Raw genomic sequence first — 16,497 nt, forward strand, 5'->3', positions numbered from 1 at the left:
TGTATTGTTCTTTTCAATTTGTTCGAATTCATCTTCCATTGCTTTTATCCAATGTTTATCTTGACATGCTTCAATAACAGATGTTGGTTCAACTTGAGAAATTAAGCATACCTCTTGATTTCTCAATCTTCCTCTTGTCATAACACCTTTATATTTATTTCCGATTATCTGATTTTCTAAGTGATTCAATCTTGCATACTTGGGTTTAATCACATGTTGTTGTTCTTCAGTCACTGCGGATTTTTATGATGATGTCAGTGTGACTGGATCTACATTCTATACCGATGCAATCTATATCGGTTCATTTATGATCATCTCAACTGTTGGTTCAGAATCTACAGACCTTGAATTTCCTCTAAAGTGTTCATCTATCTTCACATTAGCGCTTTCAATGATCTTCTGCAATCTTTTAATAAAACATCTATATGCCTTGCTCTTAGATGAATAACCAAGAAATATCCCTTCATCACTTCTAGGATCAAATTTTCCAACATACTCATCTCTCCTAATATAGCATATGCTTCCAAATATTCTAAAGTATTTAAGAGTAGGAGTATTACCAAACCATAGTTCATAAGGGATCTTATTGGTTTCACCTTTGATGTGAACTCTGTTGAAAGTGTAAACCGTTGTATTCACTGCTTCTCTCTAGTACACATGAGATAGATTTTCATCCATTATCATGCTTCTTGTCACATCCAGAATAGTTATGTTCATCCTTTCCACAATTCCATTCTGTTGAGGTGTCTGGGGTGCTAATAGTTGTCTTTTGATTCCATTCACTTCATAGAATGTATTAAATTCTCTAGAAGTAAATTCTCCTCCTTGATCAGATCTCAGACATTTAATTTTCTTGTCGGTTTCATTTTCTACCATTGCCTTGTATAACTTGAATTTTCCAAAAGCTTCTAATTTCTCCCTGAGAAAAGTAACCCAACACATTCTAGAATAATCATCAATTATTAGCCTAAAATATCTATCTCCCTGAAGACTTCATGTTCTTGTCGGACCACACAAGTCAGTATGAATTAAATCAAGAACATTATTGGATTTCTCATAAATGCTCTTAAATATTGTTCTAACTTGCTTTCCCATTTGACATTCCTTACATACCGGATTATGAGGTTTCACAATCTTAGGTAAATCTCTTACTGCCTTAGTTGAACTAATCTTTACAATGCAATCAAAATTTACATGACAGAGTCTCTTATGGCATAGCCAACTTTCATCAATATGTGCAATCAAACATGTCTTACCACTGGTATTCAAATGAAATATATTAGCTTTAGTCTGATTGCCAGTTGCAATCTCCAATCCAATTCTATTTCTGATTTTGCATTTTCCATTCTTGAATTGTAACTGAAATCCCTTTTCAACTAATTGACCAGCATGCAAAAGATTATGCTTCAAACCTTCAACATAATAAACATTCTCAGTATTGTTCTTACCATCCAAAGATATAGTGCCTCTTCCTTTGATTAAACAAGCTTTATTGTCTCCAATTCTTACTAGACCTCCATTACATTCTTGAAATGACAAGAATTTACTTTTATCACCTGTCATATGATGCGAGCATCCACTATCAATGATCCATTCATCCTTTTTTCAATTTTAGCTGTCAGTGCCTACTCTACTGGTTTGACAGTAGGTGTCGGTTGATCTTCTTTTATCAAGCAACAAAAGCCCATCCATTATTTGTCGAATCTTCATCTAAATCATCTGTAACTCCTTCATCAGTATAGTACCATGATTTATCTTTGTTCTTCTTAAATTTGTATCGCTGATATTCAAGGTTAGGCTTATATGTTCTTTTTGCTTCCTCTCTCAATCTTGCATGTCTATCAGGACATCTAGATGCTATGTGACCAATTCTATTGCAATTAAAACATTTTAACGGTGCTTTACCTTCATACTTACTTCCTACTGGACCTTTAGGCATCTTCCTTGCAAATAGTGCTTCAAGTTCTTCCAGTTCTTCATTTTCCCTCCTGATATCTTCTAGTTCTTTTGCATAAAGTGCTTTCCAATCAAATTTTTTAGATGATGATGATGATGATGTTGCAGATGATGATGATGCTTTGAAGGCTAAATCAGTCTTGACTATAGCAATAGGACCAAATTCCTCAAGCTCAAATGTTGAAAGTTTTCCAACCAAGGTATCTCTAGATACTGATGTATTAGGCATTGTTCTCAACTCATTAATAGCAGTTACTTTCATATTGTAAGCCGGTGGAAAAGCTCTTAAAACTTTAGAAACAATTTCATCTTCACTTAAGGATCCTCCACAACATTGTATTCCTAAAACAATTTCATTAACCCTTTCCATAAAAGCATAAATTCTTTCATCTTCTTCCATTTTCAAATTTTCATACCTGACCCCGTAACATTCCAGTTTTACAATTTTAACAGTGGTATCTCCTTCATTCAATGTTTCCAGTTTATCCCAAATAGCTTTAGCAGTAGATCGGTCTGATAATCCCATGATGTGCTGATCTGATAATGCGCTCAGAAGTACTTCTCTTGCTTTGCAATCATTCTCTAAGTCCCTAGCCAATGTCGGTGGATGAGGTTGATTCAGAGTAGGACCAACATATCCATTCTTTGTAACCTCCCATATATCTCTTCCAATGTAGTTCAGATGTGTCTCCATTCTGATCTTCCATTTACCATAATTAGTTCCATCAAGTTTAGGATTGTCCTTCCTGAAAATGTTTGTTGCCATAGGATCTCCTCAAGTTGTTAGACTTCTACAAAAAGAGGACTAGGCTCTGATACCAATTTTTAGGAACCGGAAGGACAGCTGAGAGGGGGGGTGAATCAGTTGTCAATGAATTTCAACCCAAATATAAAAAAATGCAACTTAAACTTAATTCCAACAAACCAATCTTAATGTCGGTGGAACAGATCAACAATTTATATCAATACCAGTGAAAATTAATGCATGAAACAGAAAGAGAAACAACATCCAGAACACATGACACAGAGATTTTGACATGGAAACCCTGTAAGGGGAAAAACCACGATGGGAAACCTTACCCACAATTAGATGATACTACTGTAGATAGTAAGTGTATACAAATGGGGTATGCACATGCAGAAAGGTCAACTTCCTAAAGCTCACTTCTCAAGAATGAGAGTCACACTGACTACAGTAGGATGGTTAAATCCTAGAACAATATATTGCTTCAAAGTATCATCTGCAATACTGGATTCAGTATCGGTTTAAGCTCTGACAAACACCTTCATACCTTCCTTCAACCTTCATATGATGTTTGTGTGATTCGCTCCATAATCTGCTCATATGATTTTCAATAGTTGCACATATACTCATACCATACCAAGTTACATTCCCATATCACATCTCTCAAATGAGATCTTATATTTATACAAAACCTAAGACCAAATATTAAGGTCGGCTCACTAAAGATATCAATTACAAAATAAGTCTTGATGCGATACAAGATGTTGGCCTTAATACAATATCCAAATAATAAATCATCTCCATAACATGTTGTGCTGATCTGGAATAGATATCATATACTGGTCCATAACCTAGACCTATTTTCCGGTAACAACAAATATGTCAACCTGATAAATCCAAACATCCAATCCATGTCTTTGACATAATCAAACGATCTCCAGATGATTACAAGTCATCATCATTATCGGTGAACATATACTGGTGACTGTGCATAAGCCACTAACTTTGTCGATGAACACAATGTGTCAATTCAACAGTAAACCAATATAACTAGAGTGCCAAATCAACAATGTAGACCTCCATAAGGATAAGTGTTGACATCAATGACAAAACCAATGCAACACATCCATAATACCAGCATTGTTTTGTGATGATTTCTAATTTTGATATGTTGTTATAAGTTGATCTGAGTCATGTTACTATCAATATGAATTACTTTTTGATACGGATTTGTTAAGTCAATTAGAGTCTTGATTTCGATATGGATCATTATTTTTATTTTGATATGGTTCCGAATGATGCTTTCGATATGAGTCTAGATGTTGCTTTCGATATGAGTCCTTGATTTGATTCTCGATATGGATCTTGATTTCTGATTTTTTGATATGGGTTGTTAATGTTCGATATGGGTCCTTGAGTTGATTTCGATATGGGTCCTTGATGTTGTTTTCGATATGGGAGCTTGATGTTGCTTTTGACATGGGTCCTTGATGTTGTTTTCGATATGAGTCCTGATTTGATTTGCAATATGATTCTGATTGATTTTGGATGTGGTTCTAATTGATTCTCAATATGGTTTTGAATGATTTGTGATATGGTTCCTTAATGTTGCTTCTCGATATGGTTCTGATTTGATTTGTGATATGATTCTTATTTATTCTTCATATGGTTCTTTGTGATATGGTTCCTTGATGTTGCTTCATTGTTTCAAGTTGATTTTCTTTTGATTGTTTGATAGATTGGATGAAATTGAGAACCGATGATGGATATTTTTTGATTTGCAGGTAGAGCTTGGCGTGCTTCAGTCTCGAGAGCGATTTCTGAGGCCATGGATATTGATCCCCCATTTGTCATAGGCTAATAGAGATGTGGGTTGTCCTCCTTATTAGATATGCCTTGGTATATCATTAATCGGGGTTTTTTGATAGCATTGGCAGAGAGGTGGCACAGTGATACAAATAGCTTTCACTTGGCTATGGGCGAGATGACAGTCACACCAGAGGATTGTTATCAGATTTTGTGGATTCCTATAGTTGGGGCTTTGTTACCTTACAAGCAAACTAAGGAGGGTGTGATGGAGGCTCTCCGTCGCATCTTCTAGGATGATGAGATTAGTGGTTACAAGATCCCATGGTAGGATTTTTTGGATTTTGGTTATGCTCCACTGCCATCAGTATTAGCAAGCTTCATTGGTGGGTTCCTATGTCCCAACCGTAGGTCGAAGGGACTAGCCATTGGATGGGGACTAGTGTTGGAGGACATGGTGATGTGGCAACGCAAGTTTGCATGGGGGTCGTGTATGTTGGCCCATCTATATAGAGAGCTTCACCAGGTGGTATATCTGGGATATACTAGTTTATCAGTTGGGGTGACCTTGTTATAGGTGTGGGCCTAAAAGCATATACTAGTGTTGAGACTGCTTGCAGACAGAGATAGGCTAGTGGTCGGGCTTATGTGTATGGGTATATAGGTATTGTTGTCCAACGTAAGTTGGGAAAACTAGAGCATTGGCGAGAGCACTAGATGATATTGATACAGTCATTTGGAGATCGTATATGGACTGTGAGGTGTGGGTAGAGGACGGGATAGAGATTCCCTTTGTATATATGTTGAGGTACCTCATTGGGCGGATGTCCTTTATTAATGAGAGATTCTTGCACAATCGTGTTCAGCAGTAGTATGGTAGATAGTAGGGGATGCCACAAGGAGCCTATTTATATGATCGGCGGTAACAGGATGTGTCAGAGTGGCGACCAACCCTAGATAGCATAGCAGCTGTTGAGGAGTATATGATGCTAGCAGGACAAATCTGGGATTATGGAGCTGGGGTTGTGGATGTCGGGATGACGAAGGAGTTTTCAACTTATTTTGTGGCACGTATATCTATCTGGTAGAGTTGTTGTCTGCTTTTGATGATGATGATGAGGATGAGTAGCCATAGAAGAGAGGGGGAGTTAGATGGAGAGATGAGAAGGGAGAGGAGGTAGGAGAGGGAGGTGGACGAGGAGATGGTGGAGGTGGTGGTGGAGGAGGTAGAGGAGATGGAGGAGGGAGAGGGAGAGGTGGTGGAAGAGATGGAGGTGGAGGAGGGAGAGGTGGAGATAGAGGAGATGGAGGAGATAGAGGAGGAGGTAGAGGTAGAGGAGGTCTCCTTCTAGGTGTTGGCGGGGGTGGTAGGGTTGGTGTGGTGCTATCTGCGGTGGGCGGGATAGAGGATGATAGGCGACCTGCCCTGAGGAGGAGATCTGATGTTCTGCCTCCACTAGCACCTCGGACAGGGACAAGTGTGGGTGGAACAATGACACAGGTACCCATTTATATTAGGGTACCCACCCATCGACAGGATTCACAAATCAGAGCACTATAGGTCTTTGTGCAACAGTTGCAGGCACAGGTACTAGCACAGCAATGACAGATTACGCAGGTTATTGTCAAGCGGGATATGGACAAAGAGCGCTAGGGTCAAACAAAGGACCTTGCTGACAGATTGGAGAGAGCCACAGTTGGTGCCCCAATGTGAGACACGCTGAGAGAGATACGGTACTCGGCCAAGGAGGTTGAGTACTATAAGCGCTTATACGAGGAGGTGGTCCCACAAGATCATAGAGCTCCTAGCTATGCTTCAATAGCATCTACGCAATCTGGCCATAGTCATACGAGGACAGAGAGTAGAGGTGTTACGGGGCCTACCCGACGTGATCCACCTGGTGGAGATCCAGGAGCTGGGACATCTACTGCCAGACCGTCTGCCTCAGGAGATAGTCATATCTGAGAGACCTGTCTCTGTTGTATTTTGACAGACATGATATCCCTTGTATATTTTGACCATTTTATGATATATATATATATATATGGCACTAATTTTCTCTGATCCACATGCAATGTGGTATTTGATGAGCGATTTATGATATGCATTATGTTTCGAGTGGATGATACTATAAGGATGATTAGATGTTTAGTTAATGATGCTCTTGATTTTTTAATTTTGATTATGATGTAAATGCATGGTCTGTGATGGAATGGGTCATAATGTGGTCATGTATTATTGTAATTACGTTGATATGTAATGTAATGTTATCGAAAATATTATGATTTATGAGATGTATGATAATGATGTGATGATATGCAACTTAATGCAAGATTAAAATGATATGCAACTAAATGCAAGTTTAAAATGATATGCAACTTAATGTAAGTTGAAAATGATATGTGATGTGGGCCGAAAAGGATGCAAGAAACACAAGATTCAAATGTTAGTGTTGTTAGTGACAATAAAAAATGAAAGAGGAATGAAACTATAATCCTAAGCATGCATATCAAGAGAGATATAAAATAGATTATGGAAAGCACATAAAAACAAAGGAAGGACACAAAACCCTCCAAGATGCCTTCCAATATTCTCATAGTTGCTCCTCCCTTGTTCCTCTCCTCTCCAAGTTCCACATGAGTGTAGCTCTCAGCTTTTCTCACTACTATAGATGTCTTATGGGAATTCAAGATTATGAAAATGAAGATAAAAGACGATGCAAATGCAAACAAACTAGATATGAGAAAGCACCTAACTATCATATGTTAATTTTATCCAAAATAACAAACTAAATATGATTTGCTCCTAAATGCTCTCTCAAATTTACTATAAGTTAGATGCATACAAGATTTCTGGATTTCAGGATCCTTTTGAAGAAGGAATGGGCTCTATTTATAGGAAAAATGGAGAAATGGATGGTTAAGATTGAGTAATCTCAACAAGGGTCGAGATTGAAAGGTTTATGATCCATGTGATGGCTTTCAACCCAATCCCATGATGACAAATGTCAACATGAGATGGCTTCAAATGAGAGGGAAGAAGCATTAAATTCTTGAGATGACATGAAGGTTATCTTAGGAGGTAAGGTTACGCTTGAGTTTGTGAATAAAAGCTTTTATCCAATGAATAATGTTTTTATCCAATGGACAAACTCTTGTGCAAGAGTTAGTGGGGATAACCATAGTCAAAGCAATGAATGCTTGAGGAGGCACATGATTTAGATGGGGGTTAGGTTAGAGGGAAATTCTCTAACCATGTGGGTGAGTTGAGTTAACCATTAATGGTTATGTAAGAGCCATAAGTGGTTTGGAAGACTTTGGGGGTTAACTTGTTGAAGACATAAAGCCTTTAATGCATTTCAAAGACTTTGAGGCTTTGAGAAGTGACTTCAAGTTGCTTAGGAATGTGACAATATTTAGAAGATGGATTAAGCTAATTAGAAGGGGTTAGAAGAGTCTAGAAGGGGATTAGAAGAGCAAGTGGGTTTGGTAGGTGAGAGAAAATAGGATTTTAATTAAAATTAAATTACTTTATTTCAACAAAACAGGTGCAACTTGCATTTGTAGGAGAATGAAAGTGGGGGGGTAATTTAGGGATTTAAATATATATTTATTTATTTATTTATTTAAAGGAGGAAAGGGGTTAAATTAAATAGATATGTTTTATTCATTTAATTGATTGTGAATTTGGTTTGATGAATTAATTTAAATAAATTGAATAATTTATTTAATTAATAGGAGAAGAGGTTGAGGATGAATTAATTAAATATTAATTTAATTAATTGATTATTGATGGTTTATTAATCAAATAAATATTAAATATTTATTTAATTAAGTGGACAGATTTATGTGTCTACATTTGTCCCTCTTTGAGACGGTGCGGTTTATCGCGTTGTTTCAAAGAAAGAAAAAATAGGTGTGAATAAATATGCCCCATAAATGTTAATTTAGTGGGTGGTATGCCCCCTTGAGAGATGGGCCGAAAAATTTCAAAAAAATCGGGCGATCTCTCGAATAATAGAAAGAAGTGGAGGGGAGGTAGAATAGAAGAATTTAGAAATAACGGTGAAAGAATGAAAGAAAACGGGGATAAAATGGAGAAATGAGAAGCTTTGGAAGTTCACAGGGACCACGACAGTGAACGTGGTGAATTAGGATTAGGGATGGGGGGATATATATGGAGGGGAAGGGGTAAAAACTGGCTCATTTGCACCTATCTCCCTGGCAGTTTGGACTTCTGATAGTGACCCTTTACGAAGGAGTGAGTAGCAATCATCATGCATGTGCCTATAGTAGATCACTAGCTAGAGAGGATCACCGATACCAGCGGCCAGACGACTACAAACCAGTGGTACGCAAATTTTAAATATTTTTTTTATACATTTTTGTCATGTTTTTCCAAGCATCAAAGCCCAAGTGAGACTAAGCGCTAAAGCTATGTTTTAACGCTTTTGTCGCCTAAAATAGCGTTATTATACCACAATGGCACTATTACATGGTTGTTGTAGCGCTATTGGGGTCGAGTTATAGTGTGTTTGTAACTTTAATATTGTCGGGTACAAGTTGTAGCGCGTTGGTTGTTGGGGCTTCAAATTTCCAAATAATTTCAAGCACCCTACTATTAAAAATGGTGGTCACTTCATGGAAATGACACATAATGGATGATTAATGATTTGAACAACTAGAGTAAAGGAGGATATGAATAAATTAATTCCAATGGACCCCATGAAAGACTAGTGTTTTTGATCTATAGAAAAGATGATATGAACAGAGAATTAAAATGAATGAAACATGAAAATATAAGAAATGCCCATTTTCAGAAATCGAGTTTCCAAGCTCCAGTAAAAATATTAGATCTGTAAAATGTGTTTTTGGCTATAGACCATATAGAAGACTGTAAGAAGGCTGAAAAGCCTTTTATTTCGACCTGCATGAAAGAATATGTCTACTTGGAATGAAAATGTATGCAAATATCAAATCTGATGAAGACCCATTTTAGAAGTGGATGTTTCCTACCACCACAAACAAATTCAGATTCGTATCTGAAGTTTAAGGCAGCCGACCAAAGAAAACCCCGAAAGATAGCTTAAAGCAAGGTTATTGACTAACTAGTTTGCATATTAATTTCAAAGGGTTTTGTTAATTTTAATGTAAAATGGTGACTTTTCACCCCAAAAGGGGTATGGTGCCCATTCAACCACATATATAAGTGGTTAAAAAATGTAGATATGGGGGAGAGAGTCATGAGAAAAACATAATGCTGTAAGGATTGAATATCATTTTGTATTCGAGAAGTCTATAGGAAGAAGAAGTATCATTTTGTGCAAGCAATCTGTAATGAAATATTTACAAGTGCAGCTTATGTATGCAATTATTTCCTGAAGATTAATATACAAGGTTCACTATCTCTTTTTCCAAATATTGTGTACACTTTTGTGTTGATGAGTTATCTTTGTCCTCTTGATAAATCTGTTTATAGATTTTCTATGATGTGAATCACATGTCGTTGCATTAAGTGAAAGATTGAGTTCTTATAGTTTGTGTAATGCATACTGAACCTTCATATTTGATGAGAAATTGTCTCTTGAGTTGATAAGATATTTTGTCCATAAAGTGTCATATATATCCCCGGATAGAGGCACTGGTCTATTATTGATCTTTTAAGGTTTTGATCTGTATGCATTCAAGGTCCTTGATAGAAACATTCTTCCCAAATCCTATATGAATTGATCTATGCATATTTCATTTAAGTCCTGAAAGAAATCTCATTTTCAATATACATTCACAATCATTTCTTTTAAAAGCATTCAGTTAAAGCACATAATAAAGCATAGTTGCAGAACAATGATTTACCAGTTGTGTAAACTTTCTAAAAGGTTTAAATCCACTATAAACAATCTCTTTTGTGCTTGAGAGGAAGAGGTATACCTGCCTAGGTTCAGTGGAGCCTTAAGTGCTAAGGGATTTGGTCTTCGACCATCCCTATTCATTGGCCAAGGCTAGTTGGATTAGTTGAGGATTTGGAAAACCTTTAAGTTTTCCAATCTGTGGTTTTGGGCACCAACAAATTGGGGACTCTATTGGGGAGTTGTCATACATAGTTTGACATTCACCTAGAAGCTCTAGTACTCTTTCATTGAAGATTTAATAAGTTTTGTTTTCCCCATCTGAGTCACACAACAGATTGGTGACTCTGCTGGGGAGTTGTCTACAAAATTTCAATTCCAAAATCTCTATTAAGGTGTGCTCTACTAGAAGGAAGAACCCAAGAGATCAGTAAGTAATATTTTCCTCCACAGAAGGTGGCAACTCTATTCTACATAACAAGATCTATTTCAGTTGGTGACTCTACTGAGGGAGAAGATCTAGAAGGAGATGAAAATTTTCCTTTTTAAAAGAAATAGCAATTTTGGTTTAGAATGTTTCAAAGAAAACCATTTATTCCAGATGACATCAGGCCATTGGATCTGAGAAGATTTCAATGTATCCCAAACAAGTTGCTCCCTAAGCTTTCACAACTTGTACCAAAATTCCATGGGGAATGTGATGAATTAGCACTTGATCATTTGGGCTCATTTTATACATTCGTAAAGGATTATGAGATTTATGCAGAAGATTATGTGATGAAGTTATTCATCAAGACATTGAAGGATAATGCAAGAGAAGCCTATGAATCACTCCCTACACAGAGCATCTCATCATGGAGGAAGTTGGAGAAATGGTTCCTTGATGTGTTTCATGATGCAGGTGAAGAAGGAAGCATGTGCTATGAGCTAGAGGAAGACCAAGAATACATTATGGAAATAGAATTTTGTGCGTCTCCCTTGGATGAACTTTTAAATATAAAAAAGCAAGAAGATGAATCTGTAGTAAATTTTTCATGAGGATGTTCAATATTTATCAAGAGATACCTTCAGATGTCAAGCCTCCATTTTATGAGTTATTAAATAAAATATATAAGTTAGGGTATGACTCTCAGTTGTATAGTTTTCTCAAGTATCTACATGATGAAATTGTTGCAGAAGATAATGGATGCAGGATGAGATCTACAGAGGGAACACAAAACCCTAATGAAGAGGGAAGTTTGGATCAGATTGAAGAAGAATCCATTGTTGATGAGACCTGTGTGGAAATAGAGAACATGCAATATCAAAAGGAAGATTGTTTGCTTAGTAGTGAATAAATTTCAGATCGTCTAGATAGAGAGTATCAGAGAAATGCAGCAAAGGAAAAAGAGGTGTGCCATGGACAACAGATAGAATGCGCACATGCACCTGGAAATAGGTTCAAATATTTTTCAAATTAGTTGTGTGATGACATGACAGAGGATGGTTGCCATTTGGAAAAAACTTTATGTGAGGAGTCTTCCTATTTCTTTGATAAATACATTAATGATAGTGAGAGCACATATGGTGACCAAAAAATTGAAGAGTCATATAACTATCAAGATCATTTTAAATGTTTTACAAATCCTCTTTATAATAATGCAGATATAAATGATGAAATGACATACTGCCAGAGTATGCCTAACAAAGATCTCTATGTGTTTTCAAATCCACTATATGAAGAACAAGAAATATCTCCAAATGATCAGGAGATCTTATTGAGCAATGACATATATAACAATGAGGATAATTGGGAGCATTGTTATGGATCAAAAAATTTGCATTCTCCAAAGCACACTCAGACAAATAAAATTGGTGATATAAATTTTTCAAAAATAAAAGAAAATATTCAGGAGAAAAGTTTAGGGTTTCCAAATAATCTATCTCTCCAACAAAAGGTACAATTGAAAAGTAAGCCTAAGTATGAATTTTTGACTTTAGGTTTACATCAATCACATAGGGGAGTAGCAAAAAAAAAAAAAAAATTCTCCCAATTCTGATGTTGATATTGTTAGTATGATTTCACCTAATCACAACAAGGAAATAAAGGTTGAAAGCCAACATCTCTTAGGAGAAATGGAGAAACCCTATAAAATAGGGATGATTATTGATGTATTTCCAAATATAGGAGTATTTTAAAGGAAAAACCCTTATAAGGATAAAAGCATGATGGTTCAGAGGAATTTGATTTCCTATATGGTAAATTCAAGAAGGAGGGGTAAAAAGAAATATGTCGGGTGTGATTTGGAGCCTGTCCATAAAGTAAGGAGAGATAATGTGATATTTAAAAATATTAGAAAGTCTCAAAAGATAAAACTTTATAAATCAAATGATATAACGATTTATTAAAGTTTGATGCCCTATGTGGTGAAAACAAAAGGAGATTGTTGTGATTCTTTTAGCATGGAATATCAAGACAAAAATAAAATATATTACAACATATATGGTAAACATGAAAATATGACAATTGATAAGCTTTACGATGAAAGTGGATTGGTTGATGATATGTGCCAAACTGGAATATTTTTGCATGATGAGAACTAGCTGTTTGATCTAGGAAAAATGAGTGTTCATGTTTTTGGGACCTAGGGGCCACCAGATGCAGTTTTAACATAATCTACAGAAGGGAGGTGATTGGAAATGGTCTACTCTACCAGAGAAAACTGGATTCTTGCTATGCACGCAAGGGGCATACATCCCCAAACAGAGCCACTGTTGGGGCTTCAAATTTCCAAATAATTTCAAGCACCCTACTACTAAAAATGGTGGTCACTTCATGGAAATGACACATAATGGATGATTAATTATTTGAACAACTAGAGTAAAGGAGGATATGAATAAATTAATTCTAATGGACCCCATGAATGACTAGTGTTTTTGATCTGTAGAAAAGATGATATGAACAGAGAATTAAAATGAATGAAACATGAAAATATAAGAAATACCCGTTTTCAGACAAATCAAGTTTCCAAGCTCCAGTAAAAATATTAGATTTGTACAATGTGTTTTTGGCTATAGACCATACAAAAGACCGTAAGAAGGCTGAAAAGCCTATTATTTCGACCTACATGAAATCATATGTTGACTTGGAATGAAAAGGTATGCAAATATCAAATCAATTGAAGACCCATTTTAGAAGTGGATGTTTCCTACCACCACAAAAAATTTCAGATTCGTATCTGAAGTTTAAGGCAGCCGACCAAAGAAAACCCCGAAAGATAGCTTAAAGCAAGGTTATTGACTAACTAGTTTGCATATTAATTTCAAAGGGTTTTGTTAATTTTAATGTAAAATGGTGACTTTTCACCCCAAAAGGGGTATGGTGCCCATTCAACCACATATATAAGTGGTTAAAAAATGTAGATATGGGGGAGAGAGTCATAAGAACAACATAATATTGTAAGGATTGAATATCATTTTGTATTCGAGAAGTCTATAGGAAGAAGAAGTATCATTTTGTGCAAGCAATTTGTAATGAAGTATTTATAAGTGCAGCTTATGTATGCAATTATTACCTGAAGATTAATATACAAGGTTCACTGTCTCTTTTTCCAAACATTGTGTACACTTTTGTGTTGATGAGTTATCTTTGTCCTCTTGATAAATCTGTTTATAGATTTGCTATGATGTGAATCACATGTCGCTGCATTAAGTGAAAGATTGTTTTCTTATTGTTTGTGTAATGCATATTGAACCTTCATAGTTGATGAGAAATTGTCTCTTGAGTTGATAAGATACTTTGTCCATAAAGTGTCATATATATCCCCAGATAGAGGCACTGGTCTGTTATTGATCTTTTAAGGTTTTGATCTGTATGCATTCAAGGTCCTTGATAGAAACGTTCTTCCCAAATCCTATATGAACTGATCTATGCAGATTTCATTTAAGTCCTGAAAGCATCTCATTTTCAATATACATTCACAATCATTTATTTTAAAAGCATTCAGTTAAAGCACATAATAAAGCATAGTTGCAGAACAATGATTTGCCAGTTGTGTAAACTTGCTAAAAGGTTTAAATCCACTATAAACAATCTCTTTTGTGCTTGAGAGGAAGAGGTATACCTGCCTAGGTTCAGTGGAGCCTTAAGTGCTGAGGGATTTGGTCTTCGACCATCCCTGTTCGTTGGCCAAGGGTAGTTAGATTAGTTGAGGATTTGGTAAACCCTTAATTTTTCCAATCTGTGGTTTTGGGCACCAACATTGGTCATGAAATAGCGCTATGGTATAGTTGGGTTAGTGCGGTTGTTTGTTTTAGTGCGGTTGTGCATAAATTATAGCACTATTGTCAGTAGAGTAGCGTGATTGTCATAGATGCCCCAGTGTTTAGATACAATATCCTTTGATGTCGATGTCGATTGGATGGATGAGTTGTTTTGGTGAATCGTAGAAGCCTCGTTGAGATAAAGGTCATTGTGATAAATGTCTGATGTAGTCTAGGATTACTATGATTGATTACCTGTTGAGACCCGAAGATACTTGATCAAAGTATCTTTTGATAGTCTAGGTTGAAACTTAAGAAAGTTTTTAGCAAAACAACTAATGTTTGTGTTGATATGTGTAAGAGGATCTTCTCATCTTACAGATGTGGAAGAGGCATCCCATCACACAACAGCTATGGGAGCAATTGACAGAGGCGGAGGTAGATTGTGTCTGTGCGACTGGGTTGTATGACATGATCCATTTACCCATGATTTGGATGAATCGTGGTCTACTGACAGCATTAACGAAGCAATGGCATAGCGAGACATGCTCTTTTCACTTGGTGATGGGAGAGATGATGGTGACGCTGGAGGACGTATGGAGGATTTTGCATATCCCAATCAGAGCGGAGTTGGTTACATATGATCGCCACTTAGGGATGGCAGCCATAGAGAGATTCTTTGCAAAGGATGTATACATCGAGGATGGCTCTATGGCATGGGAGGAGATAACAGTGTTGTATGAGCCACTACTCACAGTTCTAGCAGGTATCGTTGGGGGTTTACTATGCCTCGATCGACGGTCACATGGATTGGCGGTTGGGTGGGGTCAGGTGATAGAGAATATGGTGACAAAGGGGACCCGTTATGCATGGGGGTCATGTGTACTAGCACACCTTTACAAGGATCTACATGAGGCAGTGTATCGAGAGATGAGCTAACTCAGGGTAGGTATCACTTTGTTGCACATTTGGGCTTGGGAGAACTTACCAGTCACACGGCCAGTATGCTTGAGATTTAGGGCGATAGATCAATCCTATGTGTGTATGTATGGAGGGATGATGACCCAACCCCATTTAGGGATGTTGGAGTTTTGGAATTGAGCATTGGATGACCTAGATACAGTCATATGGAGGTTGTACCTTGATTGCGAGCCCTAGGGGGGGGGATGGAGAGGTGCTACCATATGTTTTTGTGACACTTTTTTTGATCAGTCGCACATATTACTATGTAGAGAGATAGTTGTTTGAGAGAGTGATGAGATAGTTTGGGTGGAGACAGGGATCGCCGAGGGGTTATGGGTAGTATGCACAGGTAGTGCGGAAGAGGTTTCAGTGGGAGCCAGTGTTACCTTATGATCAGGCCCTGGCAGAGTTTCAAACACTATAGGCGAGACCATGGTAGATGAGGCCAGAGATTGTAGATGCAGGGGTGACAAAGGAGTACACACAATATCATATTGCGCATCTGATTCTGCAGATTTCAGATCCTTTTGAGCCCATACCACCTTTTGAGGATGATAGGAGACGGCGACAGAGGAGGAGAGGAGGCAGGGGTGCAAGAGGAGGAGATGGAGGAGGGGGAGATGGAGGAGGTGGAGAAGGTGGATTTGGGGGTGGGGGTGGATTTGGAGGTGGAGGTGGTGGAGGAGGACAATTTCAAAGGAGAGGCAGAGGTGGGCAGCCTTTACGACTGTCACAGGGTCCATTGATACAGGGTGCAGCTAGAGCAGGAGGTAGGGATGTCGGTGGGGGAGAGGTTCCTATGGAGATGGAACAGGGAGCCACAGGTGGAGGAGAGGATCCTATGGAGATGGGAGGGGGAGCGGTAGGTGGAGGAGAGGGAGACCTACGGGAGCACATAATTTTACACTTGCAAACTCAACTGACGGCAATCAAGGGATA

Source organism: Cryptomeria japonica, chromosome 10, assembly GCF_030272615.1.
Source record: "Cryptomeria japonica chromosome 10, Sugi_1.0, whole genome shotgun sequence".
NCBI classification, from domain to species: Eukaryota; Viridiplantae; Streptophyta; class Pinopsida; order Cupressales; family Cupressaceae; genus Cryptomeria; species Cryptomeria japonica.